The sequence below is a fragment of the Perognathus longimembris genome, unplaced genomic scaffold, assembly GCF_023159225.1.
Source record: "Perognathus longimembris pacificus isolate PPM17 unplaced genomic scaffold, ASM2315922v1 HiC_scaffold_5230, whole genome shotgun sequence".
Lineage (NCBI taxonomy): Eukaryota > Metazoa > Chordata > Mammalia > Rodentia > Heteromyidae > Perognathus > Perognathus longimembris.
Window position 1 is genome coordinate 136,357 of NW_025960635.1, and position 25,778 is coordinate 162,134.

The 25,778-nt window shown below is 48.0% G+C and overlaps 1 long non-coding RNA gene across 1 annotated transcript; it reads right to left on the minus strand.

Annotated features, from left to right (window-relative positions):
* Positions 1-245: 245 nt before the first annotated feature.
* Positions 246-25,778, minus strand: LOC125345036. The gene is made up of 3 exons (XR_007209697.1): positions 25,293-25,778; positions 4,477-4,484; positions 246-256 (listed from the first exon to the last, which is right to left on the minus strand). It is a non-coding gene; the product is annotated as an uncharacterized LOC125345036 (long non-coding RNA).

Below are 25,778 nucleotides of genomic sequence, written 5' to 3' on the forward strand. Positions count from 1 at the left end.
ATGTGAATAAAAAACCAGCCTACAGCGAATTCTAAGAGGGGAGCCCCACCCAACAGAGATCGTACAAGACACACAGACAGAAACAGAAAGAAAATACAATAGTCAAAGTCCAATAGAAAGAACAGCTCACTAAAGACAAGAAAAAAAAAAAAAGAGGAAAAAACAGCCCAACAAGAAAATGGAAGGAGAAAGAACACCCTTATCCTTGATCTCTTTAAATATAAATGGTTTAAACTCTCCTATAGAGAGGAGCGGACTGACAGGATGGATCCGCAAACAAAAAGTTGACATCGCTGCCTAAAAGAGACCCACCTTACAGCAAGAGAAAAAATCAGGTTCCGAATGAAAGCATGGAGCAAGATCTACCAAGCAAACGCACCTACCAAACCGGCAGGTGTAGCCATTCTGATCTCAGACCAGCTGGACTTTTCATTAAAATCAACTCAAAAAGACAAAGAAGGACACTACATTTTAATACAAGGAAAAATCCAGAAGCAAGACATCACGGTGATAAATGTATACTCACCGAACAAAAGAGGCCCTACATATGTCAAGCAAATTCTCACAGAATTACAGAACAAGATAGACGCAAACACAATCATAGTGGGTGACCTTAATACCCCACTCTCTCCAAGACAGATCCAACACCCAGAGGATTAGCATGGAAACTGAGGACCTAAGTAACACCATATCCCAAATGGATCTGACAGACCTATACAGAATCTTCCACCCTACAGAGGCCCAATACACCTTCTTTTCAGGAGGCCATGGATCATATTCCAAAATAGACCACGTCATAGCCCACACAAAGGACCTCAGCAAATACAAAAGTATAGACGTCATCCCATGTATTATATCTGATCACAGTGGATTAAAGGTAACCCTCAACAACAAAGGATACCACAGAGGCTATACACACTCTTGGAGGCTATACCCCACACTGCTATCCAACACTTGGGCCACAGACCAAATGAAAGATGAAATCAACGAATTCATAAGCCACAATGACAATGAAAACACATCACAAAGAAACCTATGGGACACAGCTAAGGCAGTACTGAGGGGCAAGATCATTGCCCTCAGCACTCACATGAAAAGAATGGAAGCAGAGCAGGTGAATAACCTCACGAGGAAACTAAAACAACTGGAGAAACATGAAATGACAGAATCTCAAACGACTAGGAGGGGAGAGATCACAAAGATTAAAGAAGAGATAAATCTGATTCAATATAGAAAGACCATTCAACAAATAAATAAGACTAAAAGCTGGTTCTTTGAAAAAATAAACAAAATTGACAGACCCCCACAACACTTACAAAAACAAGAAGAGACTCATATACGTAAAATCAAAGACTCCAACGGAAAACTTACAACAAGTACACACGATATTCAAACAATCATAAGGAGCTATTTCCAAAAGCTCTACTCAGCAAAAAAACAATAATTTTACAGACATGGATCAATTCTTAGAGAAGTACAAACTGCCCAAACTGAACCAAGAAGAAATAAACCAACTAAATAAACCAATAACTTACAGTGAGATACAGGAGGTAATCAAGAACCTCCCAACAAAGAAAAGCCCAGGCCCAGATGGATTCACCAACGAATTCCTCAAAACCTTTACTGAGGAGCTAGTACCAATACTCCTCAAACTCTTCCGTGAAATCGAAACAGAGGGAGAAATCCCAAACTCATTCTACGAAGCTAATATCATACTGATTGCCAAACCAGGCAAAGATCCAACAAAAAAAGACAACTACAGACCAATATCACTAATGAACACAGACGCAAAGCTCCTCAATAAAATATTAGCTAACAGGATCCAGAAACTGATTACGAAAATCATACATCATGACCGAGTAGGCTTCATCCCACAGTCACAGGGATGGGTCAACATCCGTAAATCAATCAACGTAATTCACCACAAAAACAGATCTAAAATTAAAAATTACATTGTTATCTTAGTCGATGCCCAAAAAGCCTTTGACAAAATAAAACATCCATACCTATTAAAAGCTTTGGAGAGAACAGGAATAGATGGAACATTCCTCAAAACAATAAAAGCCATATACAAAAGACCAACTGCTAATATCATATTAAATGGAGAGAAACTTAAATCATTCCCCCTAGACTCAGGAACAAGACAAGGATGCACACTCTCCCCACTTCTTTTCAACATAGTGCTGGAATCCCTAGCCATAGCAATAAGGCAAGAGGAGGACATCAAACGGATCCACATCGGCAAGGAAGAAATCAAGTTATCCCTAGTCGCAGACGACATGATCTTATATCTGAAGGACCCAAAAAACTCAGTCCCCAAACTCCTTCACCTATTAAACCAATTTGGCAAAGTAACAGGATACAAAATCAATCCACAAAAGTCAGCAGCTTTTCTGTACACCAGCAATATACAAGCAGAAAAGGAAATTATGGAAACATTTCTATTTACAATAGTCAAAAAAAGAATAAAGTACCTAGGGATCCACTTAACCAAGGATGTGACAGACCTATTTAATGAAAACTATAAAAATCTAATAAGGGAAATCAAAGAAGACACAAGGAGATGGAAAGACCTCCTATGCTCATGGGAAGGCAGAATCAATATAGTGAAAATGGCCATATTGCCCAAATTGTTATACAAATTCAATGCAATCCCCATCAAGATCCCAGCTACATTCTTCACTGAAATAGAGAAAGCAACCCATAAGTTCATATGGAACAGCAAAAAACCTAGAATAGCCAAAGCAATTCTAGGCAAAATATGCAGTGCAGGAGGTATCACAATACCAGACTTCAAGCTCTACTACAAGGCCATCATAACCAAAACAGCATGGTATTGGTATAAAAACAGATCGGAAGACCAATGGATTAGAATTGAAGATCCAGAAATAAAACCACACTCTTACAGTCAGCTGATATTCGACAAAGTAGCTAAGGACATACAATGGAATAAACATAGCCTCTTCAACTACTGGTGCTGGGAGAACTGGGCAGCCATATGCAGAAAACTCAGAGAAGACTCAAGCCTATCACCATGCACCAAGATCAACTCAAAATGGATCAGCGACCTCAATATCAGAGCTGAATCCTTGAAACTACTGAAGGACAGAGTAGGAAAGACGCTAGAACTTATAGGCACAGGAAGGAACTTCCTGAATAGAGTCCCAGGGGCACAACCAATAGGGGAAAGACTTGACAAATGGGACTACTACAAATTGAAAAGTTTCTGCACAGATAAGGACATAGCCACCAAAATAGAAAGACAACCAACGATATGGGAAAGGATATTTACCAGCAGAGCAACAGACAAAGGCCTGATATCTGTCATCTACAGAGAACTCAACATCTAAGCCCCTCCAAGCCCAATAAACCTATTAGGAAATGGGCAAAGGAGGTAAAGAGAGACCTCACAAGAGAAGCTATAAAAATGGCAAAGAAACACATGAGGAAATGCTCAACATCCCTGGTAGTAAAGGAAATGCAAATCAAAACAACCCTGAGATACCACCTCACCCTAATTAGAATGGCCTATACTCTGAACTCAGGCAACAACAAATGCTGGAGGGGGTGCGGGGAAAGAGGAACCCTTCTCCTTTGTTGGTGGGAGTGCAAATTAGTACAACCACTTTGGAGAACAGTATGGAGGTTTCTCAAAAAGCTCAATAGAGACCTACCCTATGACCCAGACATACCACCCCTAGGCATCTATCCTAAACAGCAAACCCCAAGATATCAAAAAGACATTTGTACTTCCATGTTTATCGTGGCACAATTCGCAATAGCCAAAATATGGAAACAACCAAGTTGCCCCTCCACAGACGAATGGATCCAAAAAATATGGTACTTATACACAATGGAATACTACATAGCGATTAGGAATGGTGAAATATTGTTATTCGCAGGGAAATGGTCAGAACTAGAACAAATAATGTTGAGCGAGACAAGCCTAGAACACAGAAAACAAAGGGGCATGATCTCCCTGATATATGACTGTTAACAAAGGGAGACGGAGAGATAGTAGAGACAAAGTCTGTGAAACCAAAAACTGCTTGTCAAATAGTATTCCCCACAGGATTGGGGCAGCGACCCAACAGCATGTAAGTAAACCCAAACAATTACTCAACATATAAAGGTCAAAAATTGACCTCTCAGGGGAATACAATAGCTCAAAAGCTAAGTATTTACGTTCATATAAGACTACTGTCGACATATGGTCTAATATCGACATTACATTTAAAGCCCTAGGCAAACTTTCTTGGGCGTGGCCACGTGGCTACTGTATATGTTCTTGGTACATTGTATATCGTATATATGTCTACTTGACCTAGAGGAGGGATAGAAAAACAGGGTGTAAGATATCACAAGAAATGTACACACTGCCCTACTATGTAACTGTACTCTTTTTGCACTACACCTTGTCAAAAAAAATTGTGTTCAATTAATAAATAAATTAAATTTAAAAAAAAAAAAGGAAACGAGGGAACCTTTCACCAGAAGAAAAGTCCTCAGTCCAATTCCCTATAAGAAAATGTATTCAGATAACAGCCATAGAAGCAGGGCCATAGGTTCTGTTGGTTCCATAGGTACGTACGTTAGTCAAAACACCTACAACCGAACAATTATACTATAAAATTTAATTGTCTTGTAACTCATGAGAACCCCGAATTTTCAAAAGATTAAAAACTCAGTGCCTTCTCATACTTGGATAACAATTAACCCCTGCCCAGTTTGACTCTTGAGAAAACATGCATTCTAAAGCAACACCCAAAACAGGAGGAAAAGAGATCTATTATCCCACCAGTGTTTTCTTCAGCTTCCATACCATCAGCATTCTTTTATCTACTCCAGACAGAAGCGGAAGTGCACCTACACTGAACGACAAATGGACTGCAGTGAATAATACACCATTTAGAGGGGATGAGAGAAACAGCATTGTGTGCTATGTGTACTCCCTGCAAGTACACATTACGGTGTGTATGCAGGTCACAGATGAGGCCTGGTATTTATTGTTTTTATCATGAATGTTGAAATGAAATTCCAAGGTAATGTCCAGTTTTCTTTTTCCTACAGGTAGACAAACTGATTGAGAATAAGATGAAGAGAAGATTTGGCATTTCTCGGGGAAATTCCAAAGGAATTCCGAAGGTGAACTGAGATCTAGGGTGATGCAAAGACATAATACTATACACATGAAGGTCCAAAGAAGGCTCAGAAGACTGACAGCAAAGGAAGAAAATATAACACTGTTGGCAGACTTGAGACAAGATTATTTGTATAATTATCACAGAACTAATAAAGCGATGATGATATTAATAACAGAAATACCTGCACAGTGTGAAAATATCAGCCTAGTAACCCACTGAATTCATAAGAGAAGCCAAGGGAAGGAAATAAGAAGTAGCACATGTGGAAATGTCTTAAGAAACCAAAACTAGAAAAGTTATCAAAACAGTGAGTAGAGTTGGGTAGATGAAGGGCTTACAATTGAGTGGAAAGTGAGCTCTCAGAAAGGTTGCTATGGAGAGGCTACTTGGCAGAATTTCACTGAACCAAGGTGGAAGGTCTAGATATTAAACAGCCCCAGTGAAGAATTGCTTGAGCCACGGTATCCGCGGGTAGGTGGGATGGGGCTTGAGCCAAAGAACCTGGGGTCTCTTTCTTTAGGAGGTTGAGCCCACAGGTGTGGCCCATCAACAATGATCTCCTCCTCCCCCTCCTGTGGCCCCTCCCCCCAGAGAGGGTGTGTTCCGGTGCAGGCTGGTTCTTTCCCATGTCCTTTTTCACTGGAGAAGAGTTGGCACATACCGGCTTGGGTCATTGTTTAGGGAGTCGCTGATCTCCGATGCACCAGTTCAGCTGATGGCAGTGCTCTGTGTTTTGTCAAGATAAATACATGAAATATGTGTGTGTGTGTGTGTAACCATATATGTGTTTGTGTTTATAGTACATAAACATATGCGTACTTATATTTATGTACACACATATTCCTGTATATTTACCCTTCTGCAGCCCTGCCTGACAATTTATCTAACATCCAAGTCTGTAGATTGTTATTGAAGAGAAAAATGCCCTTTCATCAGAGTAGTGCATTTAGTAACGGAGATAGCATTGTAAAGGCCATCCAAGTGGAGCTCAGTATGGAGGGGCACTCATGCGTTGTTAGGCCCCCGGGGGGAAGGTTAGAGTGGACTCAATGTGAGCCTGTGTCCCCCAGGGGTCCCTGGGACAGCCCACCGGTGCTGCAGGCCTCTGGGGTCACCGCCCCGGGACCCTGCTCTTGCATCTCAGGTAATCGCGGAGGGTGTTGGCCATGAGCCGGGCAGTTCTCTTAGCAGGGGGCTTTCCGGTGCTGGCCACGGGCCTGAGGGCCGCCATTGTGGGGCCGGAGGGGGCGCAGGCTGCTGTCTGGCTTTGGGGATGAAACCTTCCGTCCCCACCTCCAGCAGCTCCGCCCGCACCCGCAGCCCCGGCCCCCAAGGCACCCAGTCTTCCTCCTCCCCCAGCTCGGTTTCCTTGCTGGGCGCCTCCTTGGTGCGGGGCTGGCCCTGTGCTGCAGGCCCGGGGTTGGGCACCGCGGCGAGGGCGCTTCTGGGGAAGCGGGTGCAGGAGCATCTGTGCCCGGCGTCCCCCGCTCTCCTGGGCCTGGGCAGCCCGGATCCTGGCGCTCACGGCCTGCAGACGCTGCTCCCGCTCCTGGCGCAGCCGCACGAAAAGCTCCTGCCAGGACTCGCCCGGGGCCGGGGTGGCCTCCTTAAACTCCTTTCTGCAGCGGACTTGCCACAGCCTGTCTGTGCCGCCGGGTGCCATGGTCCTGCTGTGACCGTTGCCGGGACTGGGGTGCTGAGCTGCGGGACGAGGCTCGGGCACGAGCTCGAACAGAACGCGGGGTGTCCGGGCACCACCGGCGGCACTGTGCGAGGGAAGCGCGCAGACCTCCTGGGCAGTGGAGGGAAGAAGCGGGAGGGGCCTGGGTCCCGAGTACACCGGGATCTTCAGGGCCACTCTGTGGAAAGGGAAGGCTTCCCCTTCCTCTTCCTCCTCCTCTTCACCTTGCTCTTCCTCCTCATCTTCTCCTTCCCCTCTCGGCTCTCCCCAGGGCGCAGAGGCCCCATGCGGAGGGAGTGGAAAAAGGGAAATCCGCCCCTGTCCGGGCAGCACACCTGACTCGACTGGCCCCCCGGGGAAATCCGGAGGGTCGCCCTCGGGCGGCACCGTTGGCTCCTCTCGGGCGGGATCAGGAGCTTCAACAAGAACCAGCTTGCCCGCCTGGTCTCCCTTGACCTCGCTACTCGTCGGGACCCTCTCCGGGGATTCCAGAACCACCCCTGCCTCCTTCATCAGCTCTTCCCACTCAGCCCACTCCGACTGCATGGGGCCATCCTGCCTGGGCTCCTGAGCGCCATCCCGCTTGGGGTCCTGCCCCAGGAGCGCCGGCACCAGCCCTGGGTGGCGGCCCAGCAGAGCCACGGTCTCCCAGCGCAAGTCCAGCTCCTTGGCCAAGCTGCCCACCCGCTGGTGCTCCCTAAGCCCCTGAACCGTGCTCCTCACTCCCGTGGCCTCCAGGATCTCTGGCATGAAGGGCAGTACGGAGAGCAGCCTCAGGGTCTTCCGGATCTCCTCCATGTCGGTGCTATGGGCCAGGCGCTCCTGTAGCTGTCGCGCGGCTCCCCAAGCCCCCTCTGCCGCCTGGTATCCTGGGCCCCGAGGCTCCTGGGCCCTGCTCTGAGAAGAAGGATTCGCACCTGCCAAGCTCCACCTCTTCCGCTTCTGCTTCCTTTCCCTGGGTTCCTGAACTTCCTCAGTGGGTGCTGGAGCGCCATCCCGCTCCTGGGCCTGGCCCATCAGCTCTGACCAGAGTGCTGAGTTTCCACCCAGGGGAGCCAAGCTCTTCCAGCGCTTCGCCATCTCCTTGGCCAAACTGCCCACCTGCGGGTGTGCTCTGTACGCCTTCACTGTCCTTCTGACTCCCGTGGTGGCGAGGATCTCCGCCGTGATGGGCAGGACGGACAGCAGCATCAAGGACTTAAAGAGTTCCTCCTCTTCAGTGCTGGAGGCCAGGCGCTCCTGGAGCTGCCCCACGGCCCCCCACACCCACTCGTCCACCTGTGTGATGATGCCACACTGGACCACGTGTGGAGAGATGCAGGGACCACTCACCTGGGTTCCTCGATCCAATGGCTCATGAGTCCCGCAGTGAGAGAAAGGATCCGGCTCATCCTCTTCCTCTTCTCCTTCCTTCTCCTCTTCTCTTTCCCCGTCCCCCTCATCCTTCCTCTTCCTCTCCTTTTCTGCCTCCCTCTCTCCCTCTCTAGGGCCATCCTGCCTGGGCTCCCGAGCGCCATCCCGCTTGGGGACTTGCCCCAGGAGCGCCGGCACCAGCCCTGGGTGGCGGCTCAGCAGAGCCACGGTCTCCCAGCGCAGGTCCAGCTCCTTGGCCAAGCTGCCCACCAACTGGTGCTCCCTAAGCCCCTGAACCGTGCTCCTCACTCCCGTGGCCTCCAGGATCTCCGGCATGAAGGGCAGGACGGAGAGCAGCCTCAGGGTCTTCCGGATCTCCTCCGTGTCCATGCTACGGGCCAGGCGCTCCTGGAGCTGCCGCGCGGCTCCCCAAGCCCCCTCCGCCGCCTGGTATCCTGGACCCCGAGGCTCCTCGGCCCTGCTCTGAGAAGAAGGATCCGCACCTGCCAAGCTCCACCTCTTCCGCTTCTGCTTCCGTTCCCGTGATTCCAGAACTTCCTGGGAGGGCGCTGGGGCCCCATCCCGCTCCGGGCCCCGGCCCATCAGCTCTGCCTCGAGCGCTGGGTTTCCGCCCAGGAGAGCCATGGTCTTCCAGCGGTTCGCCATCTCCTTGGCCAAACTGCCCACCTGCGGGTGTGCTCTGTACGCCTTCACTGTCCTTCTCACTCCCGTGGCGGCCAGGATCTCCGCCGTGATGGGCAGGACGGACAGCAGCCTGAGGATCTTGCGCAGTGCGTCCCCTTCGGTGCTGGCGGCCAGGCGCTCCTGGAGCTGCCCCACGGCCCCCCACACCCACTCCGCCGTCTGCGTCCCGACGCCACCCAGGTCCAGGTCTGCACACAGGCCCGGACCGCTCACCTGGCTTCCCGCCTGAAGTGGGTCCCTTGCCCCACTGGGACAGCACTGATCTGCGGTGGATGCCTTCCCCATCTCCCGCTCCTGCGCCCCGTTCCTCTCCCCCTGCCCCAGATCCTCCCCCGTGGCCTCCGGAGCTACCGCCCGCTCCGGGACCTGGCTGCGAGCCTCTGACACGTGGCTCGGCACAGCCAAGATCTCCCAGCGCTCGGCCAGCTCCTTGGCCACACTGCCCACCTGCTGGTGCTTGCTCAAGGCCTCCAGCGTCCCCCTGACACCCGTGGCCGCCAGGATCTCCGGCGTCATGGGCAGGCGGGAGAGCAGCCTCAAGGAGCGGCGGAGCTCATCCGCGTCTGTGCTGGAACCAAGGCGCTGCTGGAGCTGCCGCACGGCCCCGCACACCCACTCGGCCGCGCCCATCCCGATGCCCACACCGTCCACGTCCGCAGAGATGCGCGGGCCGCTCACCTGGCTTCCTGGGTGCTGTAGGTCACTCGCCGTGCTCTGGGCACTCCTCCTCTGGTCGGTCGGTCGGTCGGTTGATCGGTCGGTTGGTCTGTTGCTACTGTGAGGCTGGCCTCCGCTTCCTCCTCTTCCTCTGCTTCCTTCCGTGGTCGCCTTCCAAAGCAATCTGGCGGCCAGCTTCCCGCCTTATATAGGCCTCTGCCTGACCCTCCCTCCTGACAGCTCCGCCTCTAAGCCCCTCCCCACGGCACATGCCCTCCGTGCCCTCGGGTCCTGCCAGGGGTTCTGACCACACGCCTGGCCTTCCACAGGGCCCTCCCCCAACTCCACGGCCCTCTGCCTGCTCTGCCCTTCTTGTCCCGACCTCCTGGGTCCAGATAGCCCTCACCCTTCCCTTGACCTGGGTTCCCAGCCTCGGTGCAATGGCCCCCTCCACCAACCCTCCCTTTGTGTCAACCCTGAGGACCAGACCCTCGGTCTCTGGCCCTTTAGTTCCTCCTCTCCCCATAGCTCTAGGCACACTTTTGTATTTACTCCCCAAACTCCAGGGCTGGGGACCATTTCACCTCCGTGTATGCATGTATATATATACACACATGCGCACATATATCTAAGTATACACATATATAAATCAATATTTATGTATACACACATATATTACATGTCTGTATGTTTATACAGGTGTGTGCATTATTCCACCCTTTCCTTCCCTTCTCTGGTTTCTTTGAGGGGTTGTGGCCCTGCTGGCCTGCTGGGGAACAGATTTGTTTGCTTGCTGGGTTTCAGATACAGGGTCTTGGGCGTAGTCCAGTTTGGCCTTGAGCTTGGGAACCTGCTGTCTCTGCCTCCTGTAGGCTGGGCTCACAGGTGTGGGCCCTCACACACTGACCTCCCACCCCCTGCTGTTAGGGTGTGTTCTATGCAGGCTTGTTCCTTCTGGGGTGGTAGTACACAGGCTGGGTGGATGGGTTGTAATTCCACAATGTGGTTCTACCTTGTCCTTCATCCTGTCACGTGCGGGCACTTCCTGAGTTTGGGTAATTGTTTAGGGAATCTCTGATCACTTATGCCACTATCCAACTTAGCCAAAGTGTTAAATATGTGAATGAAAAGCTTTTGAGGCAATTGCAAAAGGAGCTGCTTTCCTGAATTCAGCCTCGGTCTTCCGGTTTTTGGCATCTAGAGAAGCTATTGATTTTTGAGGGTTTATTTTGTATGGTGCTATGTTGCCCAAGTTTTGGATCAGCTCCAGTAACTTGGGTGTAGAGTCTTTGGGGTTCTTCTTGAATTTTTAAAAAATACTGGACATGCTTAATTAACTTACCTTTTGTGTACTATTATTATATATATTAAAGTCATAGTGCTATTTAATATTTATTTTTACGTGTGTTAAGAAGAATGTATTTTTACTAAGATACCATTTTAAGGAACCAAATTTTCTTTTTGAATTAATTTAGATGAATGCTATATGGACTCTTTAATCAGGGAATTCAAGAAACCTAGAAACATGTTATCAGGAGACAGGAAAAATCAGAAAGCAATCATAGTCAGCCCATTCATTGTTTTACACATATGCAGAGACTCCATGCCACATGTCTTCGTGTTCACATCCTGTGTCCTGTCTCCTGGCTCTTCTGAGTTCACCATGGCATCCCTATCCAGCTCTCCATTGGATCTGAATTGGTTTGTTGGTATGCTTTTTGTTCTTTCTTTCCTTGCTGGGGTAGTTTTGAGACCAGCCCCCCACTTCTCGAGAGCTAGCACGTGTGCCCCCTTGTCGCCGGCAATGCCCAGAGGGCGGTACTATGGGAAGTGAAGTTAGCCCATGAGGGAGGTCCAGAGGAGCCACTCTTGGACGGATAGCTCATTAGCCAATCGCTAGTGCACAGCTAGGCACCCCAAGTCCCTCCCTCTCCCACCATCACTGCTGGTATAAGTCTATTTGCACTTCCCCTTATTAAAACGGAAATCCAAGAAGCTTTCCGTGAAGCAGTCCACGTGTCTCGCGCTTTTGTTCTCGCTGAGCCAAAAGGGAGGAAGGGCCCTTCGTGTTTACAGAGGGGTTTGAGGCTTTCACGTAACCCTCGTTCCAGCCTTGCTGCCTGTGGGTCGGGCAGTCCAGGTTCGAGGAAGAAAGGGCTTACATGGGAGAGACAGACAGCCCGACACATGGACATTGCCAAAGAAAAGGTAAGTGAATTGAAGGAATCACTAGAACAATCTCTGCTAAAGGAAAAAAAAGAAGATTCTATGAACCAAAATATCATTTTAAGTACTATAAAAAATAAAATATCTATTCTAGAGATATGAAAAAATAAAAATCCAAATCCAATTTATGTTACCCCCAAATCCCAGTAACTGAAAAACACCTAGATACTATATGCACATGTTTGCTTTTTAAGCTCTTGTAGTCTGTGTGACTATTTGGTGGTTTGGGCTTTGAACTCAGCTCCTTTTTCTCTGGCTTGGGACAGACACCCAGTGGTTAGTCTTTATATTTTGAACTGCCCCACAGAGACCATCCTATCTTAAGAAAATGATAACCTTTCACCAGAAAAAGCAGTCCTCAGTCCAATTCCTATAAGGAAATGTATTCAGATAATAGCCATAGAAGCAGGGCCATAGGTTCTGTTGGTTACATATGTACGTACGTTAGTCAAAACACCTACAACTGAACAATTATACTATAAAATTTAGTTGCCTTGTAATTCATGAGAACCCCGATATTCAAGTGATTAAAAACCCAGTGCTTCTCAGAAAGGTATACATTCAATAGTAGCTGCTGACTTGGACACAAATAACCCCTGCCTACTTTGACTCTTGAGAAAAACATGCATTCTAAAGCAACACCCAAGGAGGAAAAGAGAACTATTATCCCATGAGGGTCTTTTTCAGCACCAATACCATCAGCATTCTTTTAACTACTCCAGACGGAAGTGGAAGTGCACCTACACTGAACCACAAATGGACTGCAGTGAATAATATACCATTCAGAGGGGATGGGAGATACGGCAATGTGTGCTACGTGTGCTCAATGAAAGTACACAACAGGGGTGTGTATGCAGGTCATAGATGAGGCCTGGCATTTATTGTTCTTATCATGAGTGTGGAAATGAAATTCCAAGGTAATGTCCAGTTTTCTTTTTCCTACAGGTAGACAAACTGATTGAGAATAAGATAAAGAGAAGATTCAGCATTTCTCAGGGATGCCTCCGTGTATTGCGACGGTGAACTGAGATCTAGGGTGATAAAAAGACATAATACTACACACATGAAGGTACAAAGAAGGCTCAGAAGAGAATGACACCAAAGGAAGAAAATATAACACTGTTGGCAGACTTGAAACAAGAGTTTTTTTGGGAATTATCACAGAGGAAGTAAAGAGATGATGGTATTAATAACAGAAATACCTGCATAGTTTGAAAATATCAGAATAAGTGACTAGAGATAGTTAGATAGATAGATAGATAGATAGATAGATAGATAGATAGATAAAGGGCTTAATATTGATTGGAAACTGAGCTCTCACAGAGGTTGTTATGGAGAGGATACTTGGCAGTATTTCCCTGAACCAAGGTGGAAGGTCTAGATATTAAACAGTGATAGTCAAGAATTGCTAGAGACAAGGTCTCTGGGGGAAGTTTGGATTGGCCTTGAGATTAAACAGTGCCAGTCAAGAATTGCTAGAGCCAGGGTCTCTGGGGAAGGTGAGATTGGCCTTGACCAGCAGAACCAGGTGTCTCTGCCTGTCCTAGGCTGAGCCCACAGGTGTGGGCCATCAACACTGATCTTTTCCCCTTCCCTCCCAGACCCCCCAGTTAGAGTGTGTTCCGATGTTGGCTGGTTTTTCCCATGTCCTTCTTCATTGGAATAGAGTTGTATTGATTTTTTATCTTTCTCCATAGATTCTAGGGAATCTTCAGCTCCTGAGATTCAATCCTTTGCTTCAGTTAGTCGGGACTGTAGGCTAGCTACTTGATTTTGAACTTCTTTTCCTTCTGACTGGTCTTTCCTGCTGATTTCCATGTCCTTGCTATAATTACCTCTTAGGTCCTGCATGGACTTCTTTACTTCATTAACTTCATTAATTTGGTTTTGAGTGCTGTCTCTCAAATCTTTTAGCTGGGTGACTATTTTTTCTTTTGACTGTTTTAGTTCATTTATCTTTCTATTTGTGGAGGCCATGAAATTCTCCATTAATTTTTGCTTTGAATCCTCACGCTCTAGAATAGTTGACTGAACATATTCAAACATTTCATTTATCATTTTTATCTGGAGAATTTGTAGATCATTTTGAGGGTTCTCTTCTATGTCTTTGATTGACTGCTCTGCTTCCTGTTTGTTTTGAGTGGGAGATGAGACTCCATTGTTTGCCATCTTTCTTGTGTTTCTTCTGCCCATTTGGATTGGGAATGCCAATCTACAAGCACGTGAGCACTGTTTAAGACCCAAAGCAGACCTTACCAAGCACTGTTGTATGTATCTTAGAAGTTCACAGTTATATACAGATACCTTGTATACCCATATATACAATTAGATTTGGTGTTCCTAAAGAATACAACTTTGATATAACAACCAATCCTGAGCCGTGTATTCAGTAGTTACTTATTTACTGTTACAACCCTATGAGTAATTTTTTTTGTCTTATATTAAGTTCTTTTTGGATGGGCTGGCTTTGTCTTTGAAGCCCTTTGATTCACTCGGATTGAGCAGGGATACCATCTATCCAATAAACAGGGGTCAATGGAATCTGAAGGTCCTGGAAGTAAGTCAGGAGGGTAAGTTAGAGGTAGTAAAGAGAATAGAGTAAAATGTATGGGGGGGGGGGGTAATTTTAGTTTAGTTTCAGTGACATGGAAATGTGGCGACAGTAGAATCAGTAGAAAGAACAAGGTTAAAATTAGAGAAAATGGAGAAATAGCAGAAAAGAGTGGAGGTGTTATTCATAAGAAAGTAATCTTTAACGAAAGAGAATGTGAAGAGAGAAATAAAGAAAAAATATTGGAAGACAAATGCACAAAACAGAGAAAAATCATTTTTTTAAAAAAGAAACAAACCCAGAAAATCGAACAACAACAACAAAAAAAAAAACTTGATAAAACAAACAGGTAAAAATGGAAAGTAAAAACCCAACTACGTTTCCAAATTAAAAAAATTTTTTAAAAAAGGTTAAAAAATTTAATGCCTGGCTCTGAATAGGCTGTGGACTCAGCAGGGCGGGGCGCCCCTGGCCTGGTTTACCTGGCTAAGAGTTGCTTGGCTGGGGGAGGCTCCTCCCTACTGGGCGGGGCGGCCTGCTGGGCGGAGCAGGCTATGGAATTCAGCTCCGTTTTGGGCTGGGAATTGGGCTTCCTCTGTGATGGGACTGTTTATCTGTCTCGGGAAACGTTTGTTCTCCCATCTGGTTGTTCAGTGCTGACAGAAGCTGCTCGCCGCTTTTGGTTTTAATTTAGAAATTCTGGAGTGCAGGGCACATCTGGCTGAGTTCACCTGAGTGCGTGAGCCCTGGTCTAGGCAGGGTTTGTTCTCCTGGGCGGAATTGGCTCTCACTGGTCGGCCCCTCTTGCCCTTTTCAAAGATGGCCCCTTTGTCCTTGCTTTCCCTAGGCCCTCTTTAGTTCCAGTCTGGTCTGACCCTATGCCAGTGTCAAAGATGACGCTTTGCTCTGGCGGTGGGGGAAGGGCTGTCTTCCAGAAGCTGCTCTTGGGCGCATGTTAGAATGTCTTTTGTGTGTTACTCACGTTTCCTCTGCATTTCAGCCTGTCCATGCTCAGCCTGCGATGTGCATCTGTCTGCTGCCAGCTGGATGCATTCCTCCTGGTCGCTGCTGTGTGCTATAGGTGCAGACGGTGTGGGGCACTGTGCAGGCACCAGCACTGGCATGGCAGCAGAATGCGGCATGGAGTTCAAATCTGTGTTTTCAGGCAAGCAAAGCCGACTTTTTCATCCTGACCAGAATCCCTGGAATGTTATAACTTACTGGGCTGTCTTCTAACACTGAAAGTGTCTCTGGAGTAGTAAAATTGCAATGTCGGAGGGCTCTGCTGCTCCTACGCCATCTTCTGAGAAGGCCCCTGTTTGGTGTTGAGTTTGCTGTGTGTGACCCTTCAAAGCTACACAAGCACCCGTGCCTGCTAGGGCCCCAGCTTTAGGCCAGGTAGGGGCCATCTCAGTGGTATACTGGGGTCGGAGTGGGGACACCCAGGAAATGGTGACTGGCTGTCTACATACCTCACTACATCTCCTCATTCCTTCCTGTCTGCTCTGCTCCCCTCCCCTCTGGTGCCTTCCTGATTATTTATTGGTATTTTAAACAAATTCAGTTGAAATCATGTGCGTGCGATGGTTCTGGTGCTACTGGCATTTCATTAAGCTTTAATGTGTGGAGTGGGGAGCAAAGAGGAAGCCTCTCTCCCCAGGGTCCTTACACAGATGTCTGGGGACTTGGAGCTTGTGGGGCATGCTGGGGTGCAGGCCCTGGAGTTTGGGAAATGATCTTTTCACAAGCTTGTGCTTCTCAGTTTCCTTCCTCCTTCCTTCCTTCCTTCCTTCCTTCCTTCCTTCCTTCCTTCCTTCATTCATTCATTCATTCCTTCTTTTCGTCTTCCCTCCCTTCCCTCCCTCTACCCATCTCTCACATTCGGCTACTACTGAGGCTTAAATTCAGGGCCTAGGCACTGACCGGTAGCCTTTTGCTCAAGGCGAGTGCTTTAGTATTTGAGCCACAGCTCTGCTTCTGGATTTTTATTTGTCTGTCCTATTTCTTCTTCTTTCTACTTGTGTCTTCTTTTTTGGAGAGAAGTGTCTCACAGACTTCCCAGGCTGGCACAGTCCGCAGATCTCAGCGTCCTGAGTAGCTTCCATTACAAGAATGAGTGGCGGCGTCCTTTCTGTTTTTCTGTCTCCCCACAGGCAGGCCTCCTCCTGTGGACTGGGGGCCTCTGGGCTGAGCTGGAGGAGGGGGTGGTAGGCACTGGGCAGTGGCCACCACCTCCACTGACAGCAGAAGCACGTTTTTGGGGTTGCTTTTGCCACTTCCTCCCCTGCAGGCCCAAGGGAAGGATGGCAGGGATGGAGAAGTCATGGGTCAGGGGCCACCCGTGGCTTTAGGCCATAGACCATGTTCACCAGGGTCGTTGTCTCCTCCTGGTCTGAACTAGAGCACTGTTCTTAGAGCTTTTTTTAGATTCTCAAAGATTAAGAGCCCAGTGGTTTCCCTTTGCTCCAATACAAACCTGCTTCAGCTTTGCAGTCTTCCCAGATTGAAGACTCCTAGCTGCCGAATCATGGTGAGGTCTTTGATCTGGACCATACCATTGGACTTTCACGGCCAGACCCCGGCTGGAGAGCTCTGCTCACCCCGAGCCCTTCTGCCAGGGCCGAGTCTGGGTGGGGCGGGAGGCAGGGGCCGGGTTGCACTGAAGAGAGAATGGATCCCAGAGGGGAGGCGGTGGCTGCATCTGAGCCCGTGCTGCCAGATTGCTTGTGTGTTGTCCGCCGCTGCCTCCTGTCCCTCCTCACGAGGATGTTCCAGTGAGATGCCCCCATCCCACAAGACCACTGTCCATCTCACGTGCTAGAAACACGGTCCAGGCGGGTGACTGCTTGTTCTGAGAGCCAGAGGTGACAGTCAGCATGAATCAAAGTGCTTGATCCAAAGCAAGCAGGTGTTGGCTCTGTCTGAATCACCCAGGGGCTTGTGGCTCAGGCTCTCCTCAGACCCAGCTCAGCCCGTCCTCAGTCCTCTGGCAGCTAGGCCATCATCTCCTCTTCCCAGCACCACCTGGGTCTCATCACTTTAGCAATGGGTGCTCTGCTGCATAAAAGCCAGTCTATGTTGCTATAATGAAATGCATCAGTAAGCGTTGCATCCCTGGCTAAGAGTGGACCCAGTCATCTGCTGGGAGGTGACGATGGATCCAGTTACCCCAAAAAAAGGAGCATGGGAAGTATCGCCTTCCCTTGCCTGGCCACACAACAGGAAAGCTTCCTCCTGGAGAGCCCAGGGGCCAGGGAGCAGCTGCGGTAGGCTGGAAACTGGCTACATGCTCTCTGGGATGAGCTACTATCATCCAGAGCTCTGGAGGTCATTGTTTCCAACCTGGGCCTCTGATTTGGGGGCTACCTAACCCTGTGACCAAGCAGCCAGCCTACTCCCAAGCCTCCTTTTCCTTCCAGGGTAAAGGTCACAATGATTCCTCAGTCTTGGCTGCCCCCTGCCCAGGGCCCTGAGCAGGGCTGAGCTTTTTTTTTTTTTTTTTTTTTTTTTTTTTTTTTGGCCAGTCCTGGGCCTTGGACTCAGGGCCTGAGCACTGTCCCTGGCTTCTTCCTGCTCAAGGCTAGCACTCTGCCTCTTGAGCCATAGCGCCGCTTCTGGCCGTTTTCTGTATATGTGGTGCTGGGGAATCGAACCTAGGGCCTCGTGTATCCGAGGCAGGCACTCTTGCCACTAGGCTATATCCCCAGCCCAGGGCTGAGCTTTAAACCTTCGTGTGTGCTAGGGTGGGCGTGGCGCATACCTTCAGCACAATCCCCTTCAAAGCCAAAGTTACTTAAACAGTTTCTCTTCTTTCTCTGCCGTCTCCTTTGGTTGGTTGGTGGTGATTTTTTTTTTTTTTTTTTGGCCAGTCCTGGGCCTTGGACTCAGGGCCTGAGCACTGTCCCTGGCTTCTTCCTGCTCAAGGCTAGCACTCTGCCACTTGAGCCACAGCGCCGCTTCTGGCAGTTTTCTGTATATATGGTGCTGGGGAATCGAACCTAGGGCCTCGTGTATTCGAGGCAGGCACTCTTGCCACTAGGCTATATCCCCAGCCCGGTTGGTGACTCTGGAGGAGCAGACAGGCCAGTCTCCTGGACTGTCTGCTTTTCAGGTCAAATGAGAACCACAATGCATGGCAGAGCAGGGTGAAATCACCAGCAAAAGCCTCAGGAAGCTCCGCTGCCCTGAGCATTGTCTTGGCCAGACGGCATGATGTACAGAGGTATAGTAAACTCCTGACAGGTTGCTATACCCAGGGAAGGATACACGTCAGGTTCAAAGCTGGCATGAATCCCTCACTGAAAAATAAAAAAAATAAAAAAGGCAAGGCTCCTGTGGCTCATATAGGTAATCCTTGCTTCTCAGATTGCTGAGCTCTGAGGGTCGCCGCTTGAAGTTAGCCTGGGAAGGAGAGTCCCTGAGGTCCTATCTCCGCTTAAGCACTAAGAAGACAGACTTGGGGTGGTGTCTCAAGAATGGTAGAGCACCAACCTTGAGCAAAAAAGCTAAGGAATTGAACCCAGGTCCTGAGGTCTAACACCAATATGGGCACAAACCAAAACAGAGGTCCAAGATAAAGTTGGTGCAAGATGTTCGCAGTGTGTGTGGCGCTTTATACTTTGCACACCACCTCCATGGGCAGGAACTTGAATTCTCAAGTCTAGGGAATGGTGGTGAGCAGAGGGGAGATTTTGGCTTCATGTCGAGATACTGTGTGCAGCCTGCCATGTTCGCTTGGAACCTGCTTATCGGATATCTCTGCAGCAATAGTGTGCAATACGGGAGCAATGTTTGCAGAACCCCATATATATGAACACGTGTCCTGAGGATGCTAGAAATTTGCCTAGGCCATGTCTCTACAGAGGCCTAGGAAGCCACCACCACTCCACGTGGTCTCTTGGTGTCTGGAATTCGCTTTCTTCTATTACTTCTCCATGAGGCCCCTGTCTCCACGCCTGTGCCGAGCTTTGCTCTGTTGTGAACATCTCCATCTTAGCCCCTTGTCCCCCAGACAACACCCAGACTTGCTACAGGTTCACCTTCCACAGATGCAACATAAAGCCGCCACCAGGTGGCAGCATGCCACAGTCAGTTCCCCACCAGTGCAACCCAGACAGGCCAGCAGGCAGCCAGCCACCTGGTCCTGTGCTTCCAGTGGCACCTGGGTCTCCACCAGAGTCCCTGGCAAAGAGTTGAACCGGGCAAAGAGTGCCCGGGTCGGAAGTCATTCCTCTAGGATGCTCAGTCTGTCCCATGCATACACTCAGGGTATAAACAGATTTCTTTGTGTCCATAATCAGCTTCTCCATAACCCCTTTGCTCATGCCGAGGACGAAGGAGAAAGGAGCCCTGCGGACCCCTGCTGCCTGGTGATACCACTGGCAGACATGGGACCTGGTCAGGCGACAGAGGGAAATCCTGGGTCAGGATAGGAGCCGCTGGGAGGTGAGGTGGTGGTTGGCAAGACTTGAGAAGTGAGGACTTCATAGACAAGTGCTAGAATAAAGGGAATTCTAGACACCAAGAGACCACGTGGAGTGCTGGTGGCTTCCTAGGCCTCTGCAGAGACATGGCCTAGGCAAATTTCTAAAATCCTCAGGACACGGGTTCATGTGGGAGTTATGTCCACCTGAGTCTTCCCATAAGGAGGTGAGGCTCTGACAGGCTTCAGCCAGCTCATCAGATCCCTGGATAGCCTGGCTCTGTAATATATGGGGTTCTACACACATTGCTCCCGTATTGCACACTGTTGCTGCAGGGAGATCCGATAAGCGGGTTCCAAGGGAACATGGCAGGCTGCCCACATTAACTCGAAAAGAAGAGAAAGTGCTCAAGGAACTTTGGCTTTGAAGGGGATTGTGCTGAAGGTGTGCGCCACGCCCACCCTAGCACACACGAATGTTTAAAGCTCAGCCGTGCTCAGGGCCCTGGGCAGGGGGCAGCCAAGACTGAGGAATCATTGTGACCTTTACCCTGGAAGGAAAAGGAGGCTTGGGAGTAGGCTGGCCACTTGGTCACAGTGTTAGGTAGCCCCATACATGGCAAGGGGTCACCTAGGCCCCCAAATCAGGGGCCCAGGATGGAAACAATGACCTCCAGAGCTCTGGATGGTAGCAGCTGGTCCAGCCAAGCAGCAAAATACACTGGAAACCATTGCAAGCAAACCAGACACTGGAGAACGCCCACCCAAACAAGGAAGACGCCATTTATTTCAAAACACTTTTTAAGCTTATTTTATTTTTTCATTTCTGAAATATCATTGGTTATTTGTTTTCCATTTTTACCTCTTTGGTTTATCAAGTTTGGTTTATGAAGTTTGGTTTTTTTGGGTGTTTGTTTTTATGTTTTTTTTCCATTTTTTAAAATAATTTTTGTTTTGTGCATTTGTCTTCCAGTATTTTTTATTTATTTCTCTCTTCACATTCTCTTTCTTTAAAAATTACTTTCCTATGAATAACACTTACACTCTTTTCTGCTAACTCTCCATTGTTTATCGTGTTAACCCTGTTCTTTCTACTGATTCTATTCTTCTCCACATTTCCACGTCACTGAAACTAAACTAAAATCATCCCACCCCTCCCATACATTTTACTCAATACTCTTTACTACCGCTAGCTTACCCTCCTAACTTACTTCCAGGACCTCCACATTCCATTGACCCCTGGTTATTGGATAGAGGCTATCCCTGCTCAGTCCGAGTGAATCAAAGGGGTTCAAAGACAAAGCCTGCCAGTCCAAAAAGAATTTAATATAAGATCAAAAATTGCTCATAGGGTTGTAACAGTAAATAATTATCTACTGAATACAGGGCTCAGGATTGGTTGTTATAGCAAAATTGTATTCTTTAGGAACACCAAATCCAATTGTATATACAGGTATAGAAGATCTCTGTATATAATTGTGAACTTTTAAGATTTGAACAACAGTGCTCGGTAAGGTATGCTTTGGGTCTTAAACTGTGCTCACAAGTGCTTATAGGTTGGCATTCCCAATCCAAAAGGGCAGAAGAAACACAAGGAAGATGGCAAACAATGGAGTCTCTCATCTCCCACTCAAAACAAGCAGGAAGCAGAGCGGTCAGTCAAAGGCATAAAAGAGAACACTCAAAATGCTCTACAAAATCTACTGATAAAAATGACAACTGAGAAGTTTGAATCTCTTCAGTCAACTATTCTAGAGCATGAGGAGGCAAAGCAAAAATTAATGGAGAATTTCATATGGCCTCCACAAATAGAAAGATAAATGAACTTCAAGAATCAAAAGAAAAGATAGTCACCCAGCTAAAAGATTTGAGAGACAGCACTCAAAACCAAATTAATCACGTTAATGAAGTAAAAAAGGCCATGCAGGGCCTAAGAGATAATTATAGCAAGAACATGGAAATCATCAGGAAAGACCAGTCAGAAGGAAAAGAGATTCGAAATTTAGTAGCTAGCTACAGTTCCGACTAACTGAAGCAGAGGATCGAATCTCAGGAGTGGAAGATTCCCTAGAATCTAGGAGAAATGCCAAATCTTCTCTTCATCTTATTCTCAGTTTATCTAGCTGTAGGAAAAACAAAACTGGACATTACCTTGGAATTTCATTTCCACATTCATAAGCACAATAAATGCCAGGCCTCATGTATGACATGCACACACACCCCTGTTGTCTACTTGAATTGAGCACACATAGCGCTCATTGCCATATCTCCCATCCCCTCTGAATGGTATATTATTCACTGCAGTCCATTTGTGGTTCAGTGTAGGTGCACTTCCGCTTCTGTCTGGAGTAGTAAAAAGAATGATGATGATATTGGTGCTGAAGAAAACACTGGTGGGATAATAGTTCTCCTTTCCTCCAGTTTTGGGTGTTGATTTAGAATGCATGTTTTTTCAAGACTCAAACTGGGCATTGGTAATTTGTATCCAAGTTAGTAGCTACTTTTAAATGTATACCTTTTTGAGAAGCACTTGGTTTTTAATCATTTGAAAATTCGTGGTACTCATGAGTTACAAGGTAATTAAATTTTATAGTATAATTGTTCGGTTGTAGGTATTTTGACTAACGTATATACATATGTAACCAACAGAACCTAAGGCCCCGCCTCTATGGCTGTTTTCTGAATACGTTTCCTTATAGTGAATTGGATTGAGTATTTGTTTTGCTGGTGAAAGTTTCCCTCATTTTCTTAACATAGGATGATCTCTATGGGGCAGTTCAAAATATCATGGCTAAGCACTGGGTGTCTGTCCCCAGCCACAGGACAGTGGGAGTGGTCGCTTGGTGATGGTGAGGGCCTTCGTCTGCTCCTCTGTGGCATCCTACTGGGGCCTCCTCTCCTGACTTCTTCCTTGGCTTTGCAGCCAGCAGTCTATTCTGGTTGTCTATAGTTATGCAACATGCCTCCCTGAACACTCTGGAACTCAGAGCAACCATTCTAATTGACCCAGGACACAAGCGTGCAACCAAGTAGGTCCTGACACGGTGGCACAGATGTGTTCCACAGGATGTAGGCTGGGGCCACTCAGCTGGGGCTCTTCCAACATGGCGCACTCACAAGGCTGACAAGGTGTGTTGGCCTTGGTTTCTGTCCACATGGGCATCTCCTTGGGACTCCTTAAGCTTCCTATGCACCAGGGAGATGGGAACTGGAAGCTTCCAGACTCCTAAGTCCTGGCATTTGTGGCCCAGTTACTGCTACCATTTTGTATTGGCCATTGAGATCCAGTGTATGACCAGATTCAAGGAGGGTGGACGCCCTTCACCACCGTGATGTCGACCAGGCTGGGGCAGGCTGTCTTTAATCCTCATCTTGTCGCAGAGGACATGACCAGAGCCAGATTCTTGTGCTTTTCTGGCAGGTATTGCTCCCTTGCACATGTGTGCTGGACCAAGAAATGTCAGAGACAATAGAGAAGTCTGAGAGACAGTAGAGGAGCCCTGGATTGTTGAGGCTCGGAGCCAGGTGGTAGTAAGGGGCAACTGCCTTGTTTGTGGTAGCTGTTGGGCTGTTATGTGGCATTATGCAGCATTGTGATAATAGCTGACAGATACACCGAAGCCTGGGTATAAGATAGTTTAATTTGTAGTGCTGCTAATTAATAATTAGTACAATATCAGAAAGATATTGTAAACTAGGAGTAATTCATATTACTTTGGTATTACCCGATTGAAATAGAATAAGGTCCTAATCTAGGCCTGGTAGATGAGTCTAGGGGAGGGAGTTGCTGGGTGGAAGGGTAGAAAGGGTGGAGGGGAAGGGCCAAGGGAGAAAGGATACCAGGAAACAGGCTTAGTATTGGAAGCTGCTTGCATCTGGGTCTTCACATTGCAGCATGAGCCTTGTTCATTCTGCCTGACACACAGCCAAACGTACTCTTTGTTCTTGGCTGACTAGTTATGAACTGTGTGTAGCCATGCACACAGAAAGGACTCAGGACAAGTTACTGCTACTTTGCTCAATAACTACCATGTCACTCAACACCATTTTACAGATTTAAACCATAAGCTTCAGAGAGGCCAACACTCCTCCTTGGGTCAGGAGCATCCTGGAGAAGAGACGCAAATAGAAGCCCAGGAGAAACCCTCAGGTCTGGCAAAAAGCCGTGTGCCACACGGTATTACCAGAGAGGCCACAGAGCAAGGTGGCCCAGCCACACTGGCTTGCTATTTGGACCTTCCCCAGTTGGGTCCAGACCTTTTCTCTCCACCTATTTATTGTGCTGAATGGCAGAGATACAGACCTATCTGGAAAGAAGGCGTTGGGTTTGTAAGAACTGCAGTGGATTTGGTGGCAACTAGGTTCATCGCAGCACAACTCGTCATCGATGAAACATGGAACCAACCTAGATGCCCCTCAGTAGATGAGTGGATCCGGAAATTGTGGTACAAAGACACAATGGAATTGTATGCCTCCATCAGAAGGAACGACACTACCATTCGTAAGGAAATGGAAGGACTTGGAAAAAATCATTCTAATTGAAGTGACCCAGACCCAAAAAATCATGGACTCTATGGTCACCTTCATAGGGAATAGCAAGTACATAATAGGCCAGGCATGATAGAAGACCAAAATACCAGAATAGCTACACCCATAGGGATATATTAGAAGATGCCAAGTGAAATGAACCCCACGTTACGGAAACAAGAGTTATACCACTCTGTTAATTATTCTCAGCATGCCATGTGAACTCGTAATATCCTTCCTTTTTTCTCTATCTTTTTCCTTGTCTGTTTGTTTGACACAGTGGTTTGTCTAGTTTTGTTTCCCTTGCTGTGGCTGTACCCTTTCAACCACTGTACTACATCCAAGTACCCTGGATATTGTCTATATGGGTAAGAAAACTGTGGAAGGGAGAGGCAATTCCAAAATCGAGAAACCAAGAATAAAAGGACAAACCATTAAAAATGCAACACTTAGAACCCATTTGAGATGTGTGGACTGTGGATCAAAGCCAGCCTGGGAAATCTGTGAGACACTTATCTCCAAAAAGAAGAGGTAAATCAAAAGAAGAAGTAAGAGAAGAGACAAATAAAAAGCCTTAGAAGCAGAGCTGTGGCTCAAGCAGTAAAGCATACGCCTTGAGCAAAAGGCTACAGGTCAGTGCCAAGGCACTGAGTTCAAGCCCCAGTACTGGCAGAAAGTGAGAGATGGGTAGACGGAGGGAAGGGAGGGAAGAAGGATGGAAGGAAGGAAGAAAGGAAGGAAGGAAGGAAGGAAGGAAGGAAGGAAGGAAGGAAGGAAGGAAGGAAACTGAGCAAACAGAAGCTTGTGAAAAGAACATTTCCCAAACTCCAGGGCCTGCACCCCAGCATGCCCCCCAAGCGCCAAGATCCCAGAGAGCCGTGTAAGGACCCTGGGGAGAGGGGCTTCCTGTTGCTCCCTACTCTACACGTTGAAGCTTAACGAAACGCCATGAGCAGCAGAAACATCACATGCACATGATTTCAGCAAAATTTCTTTAAAACACCAATAAATAATCACGAAGGCAACAGAGGGGAGGGGAGGGGAGGAGAGGGGAGGGGAGGGGAGCTGAGCAGAGCAGAGGAGAGCAGAGAGGAAGGAGTGAGGAGATGAGGTATGTAGACAGCCAGTCACCATTTCTTGGGTGTCCCAACTCCGATCCCCAGGATACCACTGAAGTGGCCCCTACCTGCCCCAGAGCTGGGGCCCTACCTGGCAGGGGAGCTCGGGTAGCTTTGGAGGGTCACAGACACCAAACTGGACAGTGCGTCCACCCCCACAGAGGACAGACACGCCTTGGGTTGACACCTCAATCCCAGCTTTGTTCCAACTCCAGAGCTGGCTCAGAAAACTGGAAAAAGGACACCTGCTATTCAGCAAAGGTTGGGGTGCTGGTGGGTCTTCCTTTTCTGGAGTTGGAGCTTGGGTCTCCCTTCAGCCATGGCATGCATGTCTTCCCCAAGTTCAAAGGCACATGAAGTGGGCATGCGTGCTCTGGGAGACTATCGCAAAAAG